At 46.4% G+C, this 14,139-nt stretch overlaps 1 protein-coding gene across 1 annotated transcript in view; it reads right to left on the reverse strand.

Annotated features, from left to right (window-relative positions):
• LOC140361362 (CD5 antigen-like) overlaps positions 1-14,139 on the reverse strand; it is a 33,183-nt gene that overhangs the window by 3,075 nt on the left and 15,969 nt on the right. The window lies entirely within an intron of this gene.

Raw genomic sequence — 14,139 nt, forward strand, 5'->3', positions numbered from 1 at the left:
AGACTGTGACTCTAACATGAGGCTGTGACTCTAACATGAGGCTGTGACTCTAACATGAGGCTGTGACTCTAACATGAGGCTGTGACTCTAACATGAGACTGTGACTCTAACATGAGACTGTGACTCTAACATGAGACTGTGACTCTAACATGAGGCTGTGACTCTAACATGAGGCTGTGACTCTAACATGAGGCTGTGACTCTAACATGTGACTGTGACTCTAACATGAGGCTGTGACTCTAACATGAGACTGTGACTCTAACATGAGACTGTGACTCTAACATGTGACTGTGACTCTAACATGTGACTGTGACTCTAACATGAGACTGTGACTCTAACATGAGGCTGTGACTCTAACATGAGACTGTGACTCTAACATGAGACTGTGACTCTAACATGAGACTGTGACTCTAACATGAGGCTGTGACTCTAACATGAGGCTGTGACTCTAACATGAGGCTGTGACTCTAACATGAGACTGTGACTCTAACATGAGACTGCGACTCTAACATGAGACTGTGACTCTAACATGAGACTGTGACTCTAACATGAGACTGTGACTCTAACATGTGACTGTGACTCTAACATGAGACTGTGACTCTAACATGAGGCTGTGACTCTAACATGAGGCTGTGACTCTAACATGAGACTGTGACTCTAACATGAGGCTGTGACTCTAACATGAGACTGTGACTCTAACATGAGACTGTGACTCTAACATGAGACTGTGACTCTAACATGTGACTGTGACTCTAACATGAGACTGTGACTCTAACATGAGACTGTGACTCTAACATGAGACTGTGACTCTAACATGAGACTGTGACTCTAACATGAGACTGTGACTCTAACATGAGGCTGTGACTCTAACATGAGACTGTGACTCTAACATGAGACTGTGACTCTAACATGAGACTGTGACTCTAACATGAGGCTGTGACTCTAACATGAGGCTGTGACTCTAACATGAGGCTGTGACTCTAACATGAGGCTGTGACTCTAACATGAGGCTGTGACTCTAACATGAGACTGTGACTCTAACATGAGACTGTGACTCTAACATGAGACTGTGACTCTAACATGAGGCTGTGACTCTAACATGAGGCTGTGACTCTAACATGAGGCTGTGACTCTAACATGAGGCTGTGACTCTAACATGAGGCTGTGACTCTAACATGAGGCTGTGACTCTAACATGAGACTGTGACTCTAACATGAGACTGTGATCTCTAACATGAGACTGTGACTCTAACATGAGACTGTGACTCTAACATGAGACTGTGACTCTAACATGAGGCTGTGACTCTAACATGAGGCTGTGACTCTAACATGAGGCTGTGACTCTAACATGAGACTGTGACTCTAACATGAGACTGTGACTCTAACATGAGACTGTGACTCTAACATGAGACTGTGACTCTAACATGAGGCTGTGACTCTAACATGAGACTGTGACTCTAACATGAGACTGTGACTCTAACATGAGACTGTGACTCTAACATGAGACTGTGACTCTAACATGAGACTGTGACTCTAACATGAGACTGTGACTCTAACATGAGACTGTGACTCTAACATGAGACTGTGACTCTAACATGAGGCTGTGACTCTAACATGAGACTGTGACTCTAACATGAGACTGTGACTCTAACATGAGGCTGTGACTCTAACATGAGGCTGTGACTCTAACATGAGACTGTGACTCTAACATGTGAGGCTGTGACTCTAACATGAGACTGTGACTCTAACATGAGGCTGTGACTCTAACATGAGACTGTGACTCTAACATGAGACTGTGACTCTAACATGAGACTGTGACTCTAACATGAGGCTGTGACTCTAACATGAGGCTGTGACTCTAACATGAGGCTGTGACTCTAACATGAGACTGTGACTCTAACATGAGGCTGTGACTCTAACATGAGACTGTGACTGTGACTCTAACATGAGACTGTGACTCTAACATGAGGCTGTGACTCTAACATGAGACTGTGACTCTAACATGAGACTGTGACTCTAACATGAGACTGTGACTCTAACATGAGGCTGTGACTCTAACATGAGGCTGTGACTCTAACATGAGGCTGTGACTCTAACATGAGACTGTGACTCTAACATGAGACTGTGACTCTAACATGAGACTGTGACTCTAACATGAGGCTGTGACTGTGACTCTAACATGAGGCTGTGACTCTAACATGAGACTGTGACTCTAACATGAGACTGTGACTCTAACATGAGACTGTGACTCTAACATGAGACTGTGACTCTAACATAAGACTGTGACTCTAACATGAGACTGTGACTAACATGAGGCTGTGACTCTAACATGAGGCTGTGACTCTAACATGAGACTGTGACTCTAACATGAGACTGTGACTCTAACATGAGGCTGTGACTCTAACACAAGGCTGTGACTCTAACACGAGACTGTGACTCTAACACGAGACTGTGACTCTAACACGAGGCTGTGACTCTAACACGAGGCTGTGACTCTAACACGAGGCTGTGACTCTAACACGAGGCTGTGACTCTAACATGAGACTGTGACTGTGACTCTAACATGAGACTGTGACTCTAACATGAGGCTGTGACTCTAACACGAGGCTGTGACTCTAACACGAGGCTGTGACTCTAACACGAGGCTGTGACTCTAACACGAGGCTGTGACTCTAACACGAGGCTGTGACTCTAACATGAGACTGTGACTCTAACATGAGACTGTGACTCTAACATGAGACTGTGACTATAACATGAGACTGTGACTCTAACATGAGACTGTGACTCTAACATGAGACTGTGACTCTAACATGAGACTGTGACTCTAACATGAGGCTGTGACTCTAACATGAGGCTGTGACTCTAACATGAGACTGTGACTCTAACATGAGGCTGTGACTCTAACATGAGACTGTGACTCTAACATGAGACTGTGACTCTAACATGAGACTGTGACTCTAACATGTGACTGTGACTCTAACATGAGACTGTGACTCTAACATGAGACTGTGACTCTAACATGAGACTGTGACTCTAACATGAGACTGTGACTCTAACATGAGACTGTGACTCTAACATGAGGCTGTGACTCTAACATGAGACTGTGACTCTAACATGAGACTGTGACTCTAACATGAGACTGTGACTCTAACATGAGGCTGTGACTCTAACATGAGGCTGTGACTCTAACATGAGGCTGTGACTCTAACATGAGGCTGTGACTCTAACATGAGGCTGTGACTCTAACATGAGACTGTGACTCTAACATGAGACTGTGACTCTAACATGAGACTGTGACTCTAACATGAGGCTGTGACTCTAACATGAGGCTGTGACTCTAACATGAGGCTGTGACTCTAACATGAGGCTGTGACTCTAACATGAGGCTGTGACTCTAACATGAGGCTGTGACTCTAACATGAGACTGTGACTCTAACATGAGACTGTGATTCTAACATGAGACTGTGACTCTAACATGAGACTGTGACTCTAACATGAGACTGTGACTCTAACATGAGGCTGTGACTCTAACATGAGGCTGTGACTCTAACATGAGGCTGTGACTCTAACATGAGACTGTGACTCTAACATGAGACTGTGACTCTAACATGAGACTGTGACTCTAACATGAGACTGTGACTCTAACATGAGGCTGTGACTCTAACATGAGACTGTGACTCTAACATGAGACTGTGACTCTAACATGAGACTGTGACTCTAACATGAGACTGTGACTATAACATGAGACTGTGACTCTAACATGAGACTGTGACTCTAACATGAGACTGTGACTCTAACATGAGACTGTGACTCTAACATGAGGCTGTGACTCTAACATGAGACTGTGACTCTAACATGAGACTGTGACTCTAACATGAGGCTGTGACTCTAACATGAGGCTGTGACTCTAACATGAGACTGTGACTCTAACATGTGAGGCTGTGACTCTAACATGAGACTGTGACTCTAACATGAGGCTGTGACTCTAACATGAGACTGTGACTCTAACATGAGACTGTGACTCTAACATGAGACTGTGACTCTAACATGAGGCTGTGACTCTAACATGAGGCTGTGACTCTAACATGAGGCTGTGACTCTAACATGAGACTGTGACTCTAACATGAGGCTGTGACTCTAACATGAGACTGTGACTGTGACTCTAACATGAGACTGTGACTCTAACATGAGGCTGTGACTCTAACATGAGACTGTGACTCTAACATGAGACTGTGACTCTAACATGAGACTGTGACTCTAACATGAGGCTGTGACTCTAACATGAGGCTGTGACTCTAACATGAGGCTGTGACTCTAACATGAGACTGTGACTCTAACATGAGACTGTGACTCTAACATGAGACTGTGACTCTAACATGAGGCTGTGACTGTGACTCTAACATGAGGCTGTGACTCTAACATGAGACTGTGACTCTAACATGAGACTGTGACTCTAACATGAGACTGTGACTCTAACATGAGACTGTGACTCTAACATAAGACTGTGACTCTAACATGAGACTGTGACTAACATGAGGCTGTGACTCTAACATGAGGCTGTGACTCTAACATGAGACTGTGACTCTAACATGAGACTGTGACTCTAACATGAGGCTGTGACTCTAACACAAGGCTGTGACTCTAACACGAGACTGTGACTCTAACACGAGACTGTGACTCTAACACGAGGCTGTGACTCTAACACGAGGCTGTGACTCTAACACGAGGCTGTGACTCTAACACGAGGCTGTGACTCTAACATGAGACTGTGACTGTGACTCTAACATGAGACTGTGACTCTAACATGAGGCTGTGACTCTAACACGAGGCTGTGACTCTAACACGAGGCTGTGACTCTAACACGAGGCTGTGACTCTAACACGAGGCTGTGACTCTAACACGAGGCTGTGACTCTAACATGAGACTGTGACTCTAACATGAGACTGTGACTCTAACATGAGACTGTGACTATAACATGAGACTGTGACTCTAACATGAGACTGTGACTCTAACATGAGACTGTGACTCTAACATGAGACTGTGACTCTAACATGAGGCTGTGACTCTAACATGAGACTGTGACTCTAACATGAGACTGTGACTCTAACATGAGGCTGTGACTCTAACATGAGGCTGTGACTCTAACATGAGACTGTGACTCTAACATGTGAGGCTGTGACTCTAACATGAGACTGTGACTCTAACATGAGGCTGTGACTCTAACATGAGACTGTGACTCTAACATGAGACTGTGACTCTAACATGAGACTGTGACTCTAACATGAGGCTGTGACTCTAACATGAGGCTGTGACTCTAACATGAGGCTGTGACTCTAACATGAGACTGTGACTCTAACATGAGGCTGTGACTCTAACATGAGACTGTGACTCTAACATGAGACTGTGACTCTAACATGAGACTGTGACTCTAACATGAGACTGTGACTCTAACATGAGGCTGTGACTCTAACATGAGACTGTGACTCTAACATGAGACTGTGACTCTAACATGAGGCTGTGACTCTAACATGAGGCTGTGACTCTAACATGAGACTGTGACTCTAACATGTGAGGCTGTGACTCTAACATGAGACTGTGACTCTAACATGAGGCTGTGACTCTAACATGAGACTGTGACTCTAACATGAGACTGTGACTCTAACATGAGACTGTGACTCTAACATGAGGCTGTGACTCTAACATGAGGCTGTGACTCTAACATGAGGCTGTGACTCTAACATGAGACTGTGACTCTAACATGAGGCTGTGACTCTAACATGAGACTGTGACTGTGACTCTAACATGAGACTGTGACTCTAACATGAGGCTGTGACTCTAACATGAGACTGTGACTCTAACATGAGACTGTGACTCTAACATGAGACTGTGACTCTAACATGAGGCTGTGACTCTAACATGAGGCTGTGACTCTAACATGAGGCTGTGACTCTAACATGAGACTGTGACTCTAACATGAGACTGTGACTCTAACATGAGACTGTGACTCTAACATGAGGCTGTGACTGTGACTCTAACATGAGGCTGTGACTCTAACATGAGACTGTGACTCTAACATGAGACTGTGACTCTAACATGAGACTGTGACTCTAACATGAGACTGTGACTCTAACATAAGACTGTGACTCTAACATGAGACTGTGACTAACATGAGGCTGTGACTCTAACATGAGGCTGTGACTCTAACATGAGACTGTGACTCTAACATGAGACTGTGACTCTAACATGAGGCTGTGACTCTAACACGAGGCTGTGACTCTAACACGAGACTGTGACTCTAACACGAGACTGTGACTCTAACACGAGGCTGTGACTCTAACACGAGGCTGTGACTCTAACACGAGGCTGTGACTCTAACACGAGGCTGTGACTCTAACATGAGACTGTGACTGTGACTCTAACATGAGACTGTGACTCTAACATGAGGCTGTGACTCTAACACGAGGCTGTGACTCTAACACGAGGCTGTGACTCTAACACGAGGCTGTGACTCTAACACGAGGCTGTGACTCTAACACGAGGCTGTGACTCTAACACGAGGCTGTGACTCTAACACGAGGCTGTGACTAACACGAGACTGTGACTCTAACACGAGACTGTGACTCTAACACGAGACTGTGACTCTAACATGAGGCTGTGACTCTAACATAAGACTGTGACTGTGACTCTAACATGAGGCTGTGACTCTAACATGAGGCTGTGACTCTAACATGAGACTGTGACTCTAACATGAGACTGTGACTCTAACATGAGACTGTGACTCTAACATGAGACTGTGATTCTAACATGAGACTGTGACTGTGACTCTAACATGAGGCTGTGACTCTAACATGAGGCTGTGACTCTAACATGAGACTGTGACTCTAACATGAGACTGTGACTCTAACATGAGGCTGTGACTCTAACACGAGACTGTGACTCTAACACAAGACTGTGACTCTAACATGAGACTAACATGAGACTGTGACTCTAACATGAGGCTGTGACTCTAACAGTAGACTGTGACTCTAACATGAGACTGTGACTCTAACATGAGGCTGTGACTCTAACACGAGGCTGTGACTCTAACACAAGGCTGTGACTCTAACATGAGACTGTGACTGTGACTCTAACATGAGACTGTGACTCTAACATGAGGCTGTGACTCTAACACGAGACTGTGACTCTAACACGAGGCTGTGACTCTAACACGAGGCTGTGACTCTAACACGAGGCTGTGACTCTAACACGAGGCTGTGACTCTAACACGAGGCTGTGACTCTAACACGAGGCTGTGACTCTAACACGAGACTGTGACTCTAACACGAGACTGTGACTCTAACACGAGACTGTGACTCTAACACGAGGCTGTGACTCTAACACGAGGCTGTGACTCTAACACGAGGCTGTGACTCTAACACGAGGCTGTGACTCTAACACGAGGCTGTGACTCTAACACGAGGCTGTGACTCTAACATGAGGCTGTGACTCTAACATGAGACTGTGACTGTGACTCTAACATTAGGCTGTGACTCTAACATGAGGCTGTGACTCTAACATGAGACTGTGACTCTAACATGAGACTGTGACTCTAACATGAGACTGTGACTCTAACATGAGACTGTGATTCTAACATGAGACTGTGACTGTGACTCTAACATGAGGCTGTGACTCTAACATGAGGCTGTGACTCTAACATGAGACTGTGACTCTAACATGAGACTGTGACTCTAACATGAGGCTGTGACTCTAACACGAGACTGTGACTCTAACACAAGACTGTGACTCTAACATGAGACTAACATGAGACTGTGACTCTAACATGAGGCTGTGACTCTAACAGTAGACTGTGACTCTAACATGAGACTGTGACTCTAACATGAGGCTGTGACTCTAACACGAGGCTGTGACTCTAACACAAGGCTGTGACTCTAACATGAGACTGTGACTGTGACTCTAACATGAGACTGTGACTCTAACATGAGGCTGTGACTCTAACACGAGACTGTGACTCTAACACGAGGCTGTGACTCTAACACGAGGCTGTGACTCTAACACGAGGCTGTGACTCTAACACGAGGCTGTGACTCTAACACGAGACTGTGACTCTAACACGAGACTGTGACTCTAACACGAGACTGTGACTCTAACACGAGACTGTGACTCTAACACGAGGCTGTGACTCTAACATGAGACTGTGACTCTAACATGAGACTGTGACTTTGACTCTAACATGAGACTGTGACTGTGACTCTAACATGAGGCTGTGACTCTAACATGAGACTGTGACTCTAACATGAGACTGTGACTCTAACATGAGACTGTGACTCTAACATGAGGCTGTGACTCTAACACGAGACTGTGACTCTAACACAAGACTGTGACTCTAACATGAGACTAACATGAGACTGTGACTCTAACATGAGGCTGTGACTCTAACAGTAGACTGTGACTCTAACATGAGACTGTGACTCTAACATGAGGCCGTGACTCTAACATGAGACTAACATGAGACTGTGACTCTAACATGAGACTGTGACTCTAACATGAGGCTGTGACTCTAACATGAGACTGTGACTCTAACATGAGACTGTGACTCTAACACGAGACTGTGACTCTAACACGAGACTGTGACTCTAACACGAGGCTGTGACTCTCACACGAGGCTGTGACTCTCACACGAGGCTGTGACTCTCACACGAGGCTGTGACTCTCACACGAGGCTGTGACTCTAACACGAAGCTGTGACTCTAACACGAGGCTGTGACTCTAACACGAGACTGTGACTCTAACACGAGGCTGTGACTCTAACACGAGGCTGTGACTCTAACACGAGACTGTGACTCTAACACGAGACTGTGACTCTAACACGAGGCTGTGACTCTAACACGAGGCTGTGACTCTAACACGAGGCTGTGACTCTAACACGAGGCTGTGACTCTAACACGAGGCTGTGGCTCTAACACGAGACTGTGGCTCTAACACGAGACTGTGGCTCTAACACGAGACTGTGGCTCTAACACGAGGCTGTGACTCTAACACGAGGCTGTGACTCTAACACGAGGCTGTGACTCTAACACGAGGCTGTGACTCTAACACGAGGCTGTGACTCTAACACGAGGCTGTGACTCTAACACGAGGCTGTGACTCTAACACGAGACTGTGACTCTAACACCAGACTGTGACTCTAACACGAGACTGAGACTGTGACTCTAACATGAGACTGTGACTCTAACATGAGACTGTGACTCTAACACGAGGCTGTGACTCTAACACGAGGCTGTGACTCTAACACGAAACTGTGACTCTAACACGAGACTGTGACTCTAACACGAGGCTGTGACTCTAACACGAGGCTGTGACTCTAACACGAGGCTGTGACTCTAACACGAGGCTGTGACTCTAACACGAGACTGTGACTCTAACACGAGGCTGTGACTCTAACATGAGACTGTGACTCTAACATGAGGCTGTGACTCTAACACGAGGCTGTGACTCTAACACGAGACTGTGACTCTAACACGAGGCTGTGACTCTAACACGAGACTGTGACTCTAACACGAGGCTGTGACTCTAACACGAGGCTGTGACTCTAACACGAGACTGTGACTCTAACACGAGGCTGTGACTCTAACACGAGGCTGTGACTCTAACACGAGGCTGTGACTCTAACACGAGACTGTGACTCTAACACGAGACTGTGACTCTAACACGAGACTGTGACTCTAACACGAGACTGTGACTCTAACACGAGACTGTGACTCTAACATGAGACTGTGACTCTAACATGAGACTGTGACTGTGACTCTAACATGAGGCTGTGACTCTAACATGAGGCTGTGACTCTAACATGAGACTGTGACTCTAACATGAGACTGTGACTCTAACATGAGACTGTGACTCTAACACGAGGCTGTGACTCTAACACGAGACTGTGACTCTAACACGAGACTGTGACTCTAACACGAGACTGTGACTCTAACATGAGACTAACATGAGACTGTGACTCTAACATGAGGCTGTGACTCTAACAGTAGACTGTGACTCTAACATGAGACTGTGACTCTAACATGAGGCTGTGACTCTAACATGAGACTAACATGAGACTGTGACTCTAACATGAGACTGTGACTCTAACATGAGGCTGTGACTCTAACATGAGGCTGTGACTCTAACATGAGACTGTGACTCTAACATGAGGCTGTGACTAACATGAGGCTGTGACTCTAACATGAGGCTGTGACTCTAACATGAGGCTGTGACTCTAACATGAGGCTGTGACTCTAACATGAGGCTGTGACTCTAACATGAGGCTGTGACTCTAACACGAGGCTGTGACTCTAACACGAGGCTGTGACTCTAACACGAGACTGTGACTCTAACACGAGACTGTGACTCTAACACGAGGCTGTGACTCTAACACGAGGCTGTGACTCTAACACGAGGCTGTGACTCTAACACGAGACTGTGACTCTAACACGAGACTGTGACTCTAACACGAGACTGTGACTCTAACACGAGACTGTGACTCTAACACGAGACTGTGACTCTAACACGAGGCTGTGACTCTAACACGAGGCTGTGACTCTAACACGAGGCTGTGACTCTAACATGAGGCTGTGACTCTAACATGAGACTGTGACTCTAACATGAGACTGTGACTCTAACATGTGACCGTGACTCTAACATGAGGCTGTGACTCTAACATGAGACTGTGACTCTAACACGAGGCTGTGACTCTAACACGAGACTGTGACTCTAACACGAGACTGTGACTCTAACACGAGACTGTGACTCTAACACGAGACTGTGACTCTAACACGAGGCTGTGACTCTAACATGAGACTGTGACTCTAACATGAGACTGTGACTGTGACTCTAACATGAGACTGTGACTGTGACTCTAACATGAGGCTGTGACTCTAACATGAGACTGTGACTCTAACATGAGACTGTGACTCTAACATGAGACTGTGACTCTAACATGAGACTAACATGAGACTGTGACTCTAACATGAGGCTGTGACTCTAACAGTAGACTGTGACTCTAACATGAGACTGTGACTCTAACATGAGGCTGTGACTCTAACATGAGACTAACATGAGACTGTGACTCTAACATGAGACTGTGACTCTAACATGAGGCTGTGACTCTAACATGAGGCTGTGACTCTAACATGAGGCTGTGACTAACATGAGACTGTGACTCTAACACGAGGCTGTGACTCTAACACGAAACTGTGACTCTAACACGAGACTGTGACTCTAACACGAGGCTGTGACTCTAACACGAGGCTGTGACTCTAACACGAGGCTGTGACTCTAACACGAGGCTGTGACTCTAACACGAGGCTGTGACTCTAACACGAGGCTGTGACTCTAACACGAGGCTGTGACTCTAACACGAGACTGTGACTCTAACATGAGGCTGTGACTCTAACACGAGGCTGTGACTCTAACACGAGGCTGTGACTCTAACACGAGGCTGTGACTCTAACACGAGGCTGTGACTCTAACACGAGGCTGTGACTCTAACATGAGACTAACATGAGACTGTGACTCTAACATGAGGCTGTGACTCTAACAGTAGACTGTGACTCTAACATGAGACTGTGACTCTAACATGAGGCTGTGACTCTAACATGAGACTAACATGAGACTGTGACTCTAACATGAGACTGTGACTCTAACATGAGGCTGTGACTCTAACATGAGGCTGTGACTAACATGAGACTGTGACTCTAACATGAGACTGTGACTCTAACACGAGACTGTGACTCTAACACGAGACTGTGACTCTAACACGAGGCTGTGACTCTCACACGAGGCTGTGACTCTCACACGAGGCTGTGACTCTCACACGAGGCTGTGACTCTAACACGAAGCTGTGACTCTAACACGAGGCTGTGACTCTAACACGAGACTGTGACTCTAACACGAGACTGTGACTCTAACACGAGACTGTGACTCTAACACGAGGCTGTGACTCTAACACGAGGCTGTGACTCTAACACGAGGCTGTGACTCTAACACGAGGCTGTGACTCTAACACGAGACTGTGGCTCTAACACGAGACTGTGGCTCTAACACGAGACTGTGGCTCTAACACGAGGCTGTGACTCTAACACGAGACTGTGACTCTAACACGAGGCTGTGACTCTAACACGAGGCTGTGACTCTAACACGAGACTGTGACTCTAACACGAGGCTGTGACTCTAACACGAGGCTGTGACTCTAACACGAGGCTGTGACTCTAACACGAGGCTGTGACTCTAACACGAGGCTGTGACTCTAACACGAGGCTGTGACTCTAACACGAGACTGTGACTCTAACACGAGACTGTGACTCTAACACGAGACTGAGACTGTGACTCTAACATGAGACTGTGACTCTAACACGAGACTGTGACTCTAACACGAGGCTGTGACTCTAACACGAGGCTGTGACTCTAACACGAGGCTGTGACTCTAACACGAAACTGTGACTCTAACACGAGGCTGTGACTCTAACACGAGGCTGTGACTCTAACACGAGGCTGTGACTCTAACACGAGGCTGTGACTCTAACACGAGGCTGTGGCTCTAACACGAGACTGTGGCTCTAACACGAGACTGTGGCTCTAACACGAGACTGTGGCTCTAACACGAGGCTGTGACTCTAACACGAGGCTGTGACTCTAACACGAGGCTGTGACTCTAACACGAGGCTGTGACTCTAACACGAGGCTGTGACTCTAACACGAGGCTGTGACTCTAACACGAGGCTGTGACTCTAACACGAGACTGTGACTCTAACACCAGACTGTGACTCTAACACCAGACTGAGACTGTGACTCTAACATGAGACTGTGACTCTAAAATGAGACTGTGACTCTAACACGAGGCTGTGACTCTAACACGAGGCTGTGACTCTAACACGAAACTGTGACTCTAACACGAGACTGTGACTCTAACACGAGGCTGTGACTCTAACACGAGGCTGTGACTCTAACACGAGGCTGTGACTCTAACACGAGGCTGTGACTCTAACACGAGACTGTGACTCTAACACGAGGCTGTGACTCTAACATGAGACTGTGACTCTAACATGAGGCTGTGACTCTAACACGAGGCTGTGACTCTAACACGAGACTGTGACTCTAACACGAGGCTGTGACTCTAACACGAGACTGTGACTCTAACACGAGGCTGTGACTCTAACACGAGGCTGTGACTCTAACACGAGACTGTGACTCTAACACGAGGCTGTGACTCTAACACGAGGCTGTGACTCTAACACGAGGCTGTGACTCTAACACGAGACTGTGACTCTAACACGAGACTGTGACTCTAACACGAGACTGTGACTCTAACACGAGACTGTGACTCTAACATGAGGCTGTGACTCTAACATGAGACTGTGACTCTAACATGAGACTGTGACTGTGACTCTAACATGAGGCTGTGACTCTAACATGAGGCTGTGACTCTAACATGAGACTGTGACTCTAACATGAGACTGTGACTCTAACATGAGACTGTGACTCTAACACGAGGCTGTGACTCTAACACGAGACTGTGACTCTAACACGAGACTGTGACTCTAACACGAGACTGTGACTCTAACATGAGACTAACATGAGACTGTGACTCTAACACGAGGCTGTGACTCTAACAGTAGACTGTGACTCTAACATGAGACTGTGACTCTAACATGAGGCTGTGACTCTAACATGAGACTAACATGAGACTGTGACTCTAACATGAGACTGTGACTCTAACATGAGGCTGTGACTCTAACATGAGGCTGTGACTCTAACATGAGACTGTGACTCTAACATGAGGCTGTGACTCTAACATGAGGCTGTGACTCTAACATGAGGCTGTGACTCTAACATGAGGCTGTGACTCTAACATGAGGCTGTGACTCTAACACGAGGCTGTGACTCTAACACGAGGCTGTGACTCTAACACGAGACTGTGACTCTAACACGAGACTGTGACTCTAACACGAGGCTGTGACTCTAACACGAGGCTGTGACTCTAACACGAGGCTGTGACTCTAACACGAGACTGTGACTCTAACACGAGACTGTGACTCTAACACGAGACTGTGACTCTAACACGAGACTGTGACTCTAACACGAGACTGTGACTCTAACA

Source organism: Eucyclogobius newberryi, unplaced genomic scaffold (assembly GCF_026437365.1).
Source record: "Eucyclogobius newberryi isolate DKJ021-1_F unplaced genomic scaffold, fEucNew1.0.hap1 SCAF_159, whole genome shotgun sequence".
In the NCBI taxonomy this organism is placed as follows: domain Eukaryota; kingdom Metazoa; phylum Chordata; class Actinopteri; order Gobiiformes; family Gobiidae; genus Eucyclogobius; species Eucyclogobius newberryi.